The following is a 6,891-nucleotide window of genomic DNA, read 5'->3' on the forward strand; positions in this document are numbered from 1 at the left end:
CTGACAGTTAATTTGCATAAGGATATGCTGATTAGCCAATGGGAAGGGTAGCGGTCGTACGCCAATTACCATGTTTCTCTTTTATTAGTGTAGATAGATAACATTGTTATAAGTAATCTGTTGAATGGTAAATTTTCAGAACATACTACTTAGTCACCAGAATTAAAACACATGTATTTTACATATATACCCTGCTCAGTAGAAATATACATGAAGCTTCCTGTTGTTATTTAGCAATCTGGCATTTCTTGTAAAGCAAAAATGAAACTTCTTGTAACAAGCTATGATAGCTGAAACTAGCTTAAGAAATACAAACGGGTCAAATCACATTAGAACAATGATCTTTCGCTGTCTTTTCAAGGTCTAGTTAATAATTTTTTCTTCAATACAGTGAAATTTTACTCTAATGAAGTCACATGAATAGCCCAATAATTTGCCCAGTCCCTTGTACGTTATGTAATTGAAGTGCAAGTCCATTCTAACAGGATTTGCCCTTTGCACATTTTGAACCAGCTTCTTCCTCCATTGGCTTCTTTTTCAGTTAGTATATATCAGCAATGAGATTTTAGAAAGATGAAGGATTATGCAGCCCCTAGGGATCAGATTCTATGTAGGAAAAATTTAACTCAACTTTATATCTCAAGGCTCAGACAATATGTCGTTTCTAAATGACACTGGAAGTAGGTGATGAAAATTTGTGTTAGAAAAGGAGAAAAATATTTGCGTTGTGGCAAGTGTAAAAAAATATATTTGGCCCCGCCAGCATGGCTCAATGGTTCAGCATTGATTTATATGAACCAGAAGGTCAACATTTCGATTGCTGGTCAGGGCACAAGCCTGGATTGCAGGCTTGGTCCCCAGTAGGAGCATGCAGGAGGCAGCCAATCAATGATTCTCTCTCTTCATTGATGTTCCAATCTATCTCTCCCTTTCCTTTCCTCTCTGAAATCAATAAAACATATTTTAAATATATATATATGTATTTGGTTGTAAAAATGTTAAAAAATAATAAAGTATGTGCTCACAACCATTTCATCGTATCAGCTAAGTTGCCACACAAAGGAATTCAGAAGCCTTATTCTATCCATGCTTGAGAAAAACTAACTTCTTAAATGGTAGAAGTAGAATAGAAAGTAACGTCCATAGAAACCATTTTTGAAAGGAAAAAAAATCAGTGTTTTTGGTGGTTGTGAATAATGCCAGTGAAGCCTTTGTGAAGTGAATGCCTAAAAGGAATTGTGCAGGACATGGTCATGTTTTATGAGATGAGAGTTCCTACAAAACAGAATTGTGTTTAAATATGTGGCTTTCTTTCCATTTCTTACCTATGTGTCCTGAGACAAGTGCTTAGTACTTCTGATTTCCAATTTTATCACTAGTGAAAGTGGGATTGTTAAATCCAACTTAAAGATGCTGTTCTTATTAAATTATGTGTGACTGTAAATGTACTGGGCTAGCACATTGTAACTATGATGAAGGCGATACTCTCTGAGGCCACATGGAGTGGAATCTTCCTGAGAAATCTATAAGTAAATTTCACTTACCTATTTAGATATTTCAATTTGTAGATTATCCATACACATATTGAATATCATTATTGCTTCATTTTGAAAGTCAACATATTTCTAGGACACTTGTTTTTGCTTTTAATGGAAGATAAGTTGGTTTTAGTATTCCTCCTATTAAATGTAGAATATTGCAATTGCATATCTAATATTGATTTCCTATTATAATATTTATTAGAAATTGTCAGCATTGACCAGCCAGTGTGGCTCAGTGGTTGAGTGTCGACCTATGAACCAGGAGGTCATGGTTTGATTCCTACGCAAGGCATATACTGGGTTGTGGGCTCGATCCCCAGTGTGGGGCATGCAGGAGGCAACAATCAATGATTCTCTTTCATCATTGATGTTTCTATCTCTCCCTCTCTCTTCCTCTCTGAAATCAATAAAAACATATATTTTTAAAAACCATGGGGTTAGCTTTGTGCAGTAGCAGTATCGTAGCCAATGATACATTGGAGAATGATCTTTTGACTGGAAAGTGTAAATTAAGAACCTTCTGCTTTCTTATAACCGAGGCATGATTATTGCTAATTGAAAAGAAAAAAACAAACAAACCATGGGGTTGTTTCCTTAAAAAAAAACTGTCAGCATTCATTTTTTATTGATCCTAATTTAGTTACATAAGTATAATATACATTAAATACAATGTAGCATTTGTCTTGTGCTTGTTAGTTGGTCAAAATTATTTGAGTTATTAAAATTAAATTAAACCAGTCTATATGGCTTATTGGTTTAGGAAGTATAAAAAATGAAGAATTATCTCTGGATAAAAGTCACACTACAAGTTAGCATATTTAATTTTATCTACCTTTTAGATTATTCCTATCTTTGATATACTACTGTAGAGACAATTGAGAGTTAGTTGTTTTGCACCTTGTTAATCTCACCAGCCATTATGAAGATTGATTAGTTTGCTCAGGATGATCATTTGCTCGGTTCAATTAAAAGTAAACACCAAAAGAGTACGCTCTTTACTTAAGCAAATGCTTCTAAGATTTGAGGAAAGGTTTTATTATTCACACACGAAAACCTACCAAACGTTGGTGTCCTCTGAGAGGTATTACAGAGAGAGATGTGCAGTCTTCTGAAAGATGATGGTTGGCCCACAGATAAGAGAGGAAAAGAGCCTGGAATGAGAGAACAAAAATCTTGCCATTTAAGAGGGAGTGGGTGGGTGGTGTCCTAGTCAATGTCAGAAATATTGGGCTAACAGAGGAACCATTTTATATATTTATTTCCTCATTATATTTTACATAGCTTATGTTGAATATTTATTAGTTCATCCGTTAATCTATCAATTTATTCAATATTATCCACACTCAAACCATTTAATACATTTTCTCCTGTGTATTTGTGGCTATAGTTGAGTGGTAAATTAGGGTATTTCCTAAACATGAAATACTACCTCAAAAACAAACAAACAAAACAAATCCTAGAATCCAGTTCAAATTCTAAAGGTGTTTAAAAAATGTATTTAGTACTCTGTTGCTCTGTAGGCTGCCCTGACTTCAAATTCTACTAATTAATCAGCAAATGAGGTGGTAAACAGGTGTGCTATTTTTGTTCTAACTTTGCCCTAACTTTGTAATTACTTACATGTAAAATGTGTGACTCTAGTTATGGTGGTATCTATTAAAATTTCAATTCCAGCTAAGTTAATGAGTACATGAGGAAGGAAATGCTTGCAAAATTATTATAATTAAGTTGCTTTAAATGGCCACATTTTGAGAACACAAGGAAATGAGTAGTTGGTTCCCTAAAGAGATGTGAACATACTATAAAGACCAAAATGTACTTTAAGATTTACAATTATTTCTTGCTTTTTATCGCTTCAAATTCTTTGGTTGGAATTAAATCCACCTTGAGTTGACACAGTCAAGATGAAACAAACAGTTACTACACCATGTTGGCAAGAGAGGGGCAAAATATAATAAATTGTCAAAAGAAACTTAGTTCTTCCTATCATATGCTTTAAAAAAACACTATAGCCTGTTATTTAGAAAGTCACTTCTCTCATTTTTAGCTTATGTGATCCAAGAAAGTACCACAAAAAAATTACTTTTTAAGAGTTTAATTTTGTCTTAAAGATATCTTAAAACATATATCCATATGTATAAAGAGGTAATATGCAAATTAGCCAGGACGCCATAACAATCATGACCGGCTCAGAAGGTGGCTGTGTGTGCAGATGGGCGGGAAAGGACTGTGTGCGCTGTGAGGCAAGCCATGGATGGCACAGGCCCTGAGACAGGGGGGCCTGCCCAAGCCCCCGCAGCACAGCTGGAGCAGGCCCTGAGCAGAGACAGAGACAGGGGTCTGGCCCAAGCCACTGCGGTGCAGCTGGAGCAGGCCCGGAGTGGAGACAGGGGGGCCTGCCAGCTGCAGCGCACCAGCAGTCCTGCCTCTGCATGTGAGCTGCAGAGGAAACACCTTTCCTGACCGCTCATTGGTTAAGCTCATTGGCTAAGCTCCCTGAACACTTGCAATGTTCTTGGTAACTTGGGTAATAAGAATCCAAGAAGGTGATCTAGGGTTTTTCCACCTCACTCCTGGAGGAAAAAACGAAGGTCCGCTGCTGGAGGGGCTAAGAAGTATCATATCCTGCCCTAGCCAGTTTGGCTCAATGGATAGAGCCTCGGCCTGCAGGCCTCAGGGTCCGGGTTTGATTCTGATCAGGGGCATGTACTAGGTTGCAGGCTCCTCGCTGGCTGGGGCCCAGCTCAGGGCTCATGCAAGAGGCAACCAATCAAAGTGTCCCTCTCACATTAATGTTTCTCTCTGTCTTTCCTTCTCTCTTCCATGCTCTCTAAAAATCAATGGAAAAATATCCTCAGGTGAGGATAAAAAACAAAGAAAGAAAGAAATGTCATATCCTATGAAAGAGACATCTTGAAAATGCCTAAAGAAAGTTGTCAGTTTTTCGTGGTGAAGGGACTGGGGTCTGTGTTGATGAAAACACCTTGGTGGCTGTAGTGGTCGGCAGTGGCAGCAGCAGCGGGGTGATCAGCCCGCTGCTGATCAGCCCGGTCGCCTCCCGCAGAGGGAGGCCAGACTGCGGTTAAGCTGTCAGTAGGACATCCCCTGAGGGCTCCCAGACTGTGAGAGGGGGCAGGCTGGGATGAGGGACCCCCTCTAGTGCACAAATTTTGTGCACTGGGCCTCTAGTATTAAATAAATAACATCTTAGAAGTTGCTTAGAAAAGAAGACAGTGAGACTATAAGATTCAGGATAGTTACATGTCCAGACTTTTATTTTTCTTCTGTGCTTTTTTATCCTCTCAATGTAGGATTGGAATTTGTGGACTAATATGCTAATTGCCCTGGAGAGGCAGTACTGTAGAGTTGGGAATACTAGATTGAATTATGCAAAGCTGAATCTCATAGCCCATAAGTTAACAAAGATATAAAAGGAAAGGCTTCAGCATATCACTTGTTGCTAAAATTGAAGACAGTATTTCAATATGCAACACTGACCGCCTTCTTGTATCTTTCACAATTCTCAATTCCTTTCCTCATTTGTGCTTCTAAATTTGTACCTCTCTGACTGCCAAAGTCAACCAAAATTTGCTTTATCCAATCACAATTTACCATTTTATTTTTCTAATTTCAATAGTGTTAGTTTCCTATGTTGGTATTGATTTGGTTAATTTCAGCAATTGCAGCTAAAGTATAGTCAATGTGAAGACTGTATTCTTCTTCTTCTTTATCTGGATTTTGGGATATTTCCCTCTTGTGAACCTTTGAGGACATCAATCTTCATATCTTGCTCTTCCCTGTAACAGGATTGGGAAGAGATCCAGGCTCATCTAATATGTCTTTACATCTCCACAAATAAATGATGGTTTAATAAATGGGCACAAAGACATACTTAGGCCAATTAAAATCTTCCTCTGCATTTTTCCACTGAAAATCATGGCAAACACTATATATCTTTGCTTGGCTCACTAGATGGGAGGATAGAGTTTGGGGATTTCTATGATAACATACATTGGAATGTCAGGGTAACTTATAACTTCCCTTTTTCTGGACCCCTCAGGGCACAACCAGTGCGCCAGGGTGCTAGAATGGAGACTTCAAATTCCTTCATTATGATTGTTATCATGTTAATTGCTGATTTTTAATTATCCTGTACCCACCTAAGTAAAAGAAGCACGTGTCTCTCATTTTACTTTTTATCCAATCCCATAGGTTCCCCCTGCCATCTTCCTACTCTATCACCAATGGATTTCATGTAACTCACTTATGTCTCTCCTCTGATTGTAATATTTAACACAAGGTAAAAAAACTGCCATTCTCAGGAGCATTTTCCCATAGTTGAGATTCTGCTTCCTGTCAATTGTCGACAGTTTGGCTCAAATAAACTCACAAAATTCTTTACAGGTTTGAATGTTTTCTTACATTAACAGGTGGCAGATGCCAGCATACTTGTTTGCTGCTTACTCTGTTCTGGGTCTTTCTTTACAGGATCAAGACTTGTTGATGGTACCACTCAGTGGAAAATGTTAAAGATAGGCAAGCCTTCAGGACAGACTGTCACACAGGGTGCTGATCCTCCCTAGGCTTGACCTTGTTGTTTATAGTGTCCTTTGTTGGCCTTTGTACATTTATTTGCATTTACACTAAATACTTTTCCTACATACCCCTCTCGCTTGGCTGATTTATTTTCAACCTTTAGATTTCCCTTTGTTTCTCACTCTAAGCATCATATATATTTTTAAAAGGAATATAGAAGTAATAGTATAATGAATTTAGCTGACTAAATTTTAATTTAGTAGGATAAATTTTAACACAATATTTTATTTTTTAAAAGTCATTATTAGATTCAAAGTTCCTTGAAAACAGAGACCACCTATATTTAATTCATGCAAATATTTATTGAGTGCATAGAATAGGTGTGGAGGACAAAGGCTTGCATAAAACTCTATTTCCCTTTGATATCAGGAAAATATGTGAATAGATAAAAACTAATTTTGAATTGGGATTCAGGAAAAGTCTTCCTTTCTTGTCACTTAAGTTTATCTTTAAAGATCATAAAAAATTGAACAGCATAGTGAAGAGTATTCTAGGAATAGTAAGTAGCTATGAAAAACCTAAGTTGGGAAAAACCAAACAAATTTCTGAAAATAAAGAAGCAAGTTTTACCGGACAATGGTGAGCAAGAATGGTATTGGATGTACTGGAGATGCTATAGAAACAAAATCATGCCAGTCCTTATCGTTGATGTTAAAGAATGAATAATAGCCCTGAGCAGTTTGGCTCAGTGGATAGAGCATCGGCCTGCGGACTCAAGGGTCCCAGGTTCGATTCCGGTCAAGGGCATGTACCT

This window comes from Myotis brandtii, unplaced genomic scaffold (assembly GCF_000412655.1).
Source record: "Myotis brandtii unplaced genomic scaffold, ASM41265v1 scaffold146, whole genome shotgun sequence".
Taxonomy (NCBI): domain Eukaryota; kingdom Metazoa; phylum Chordata; class Mammalia; order Chiroptera; family Vespertilionidae; genus Myotis; species Myotis brandtii.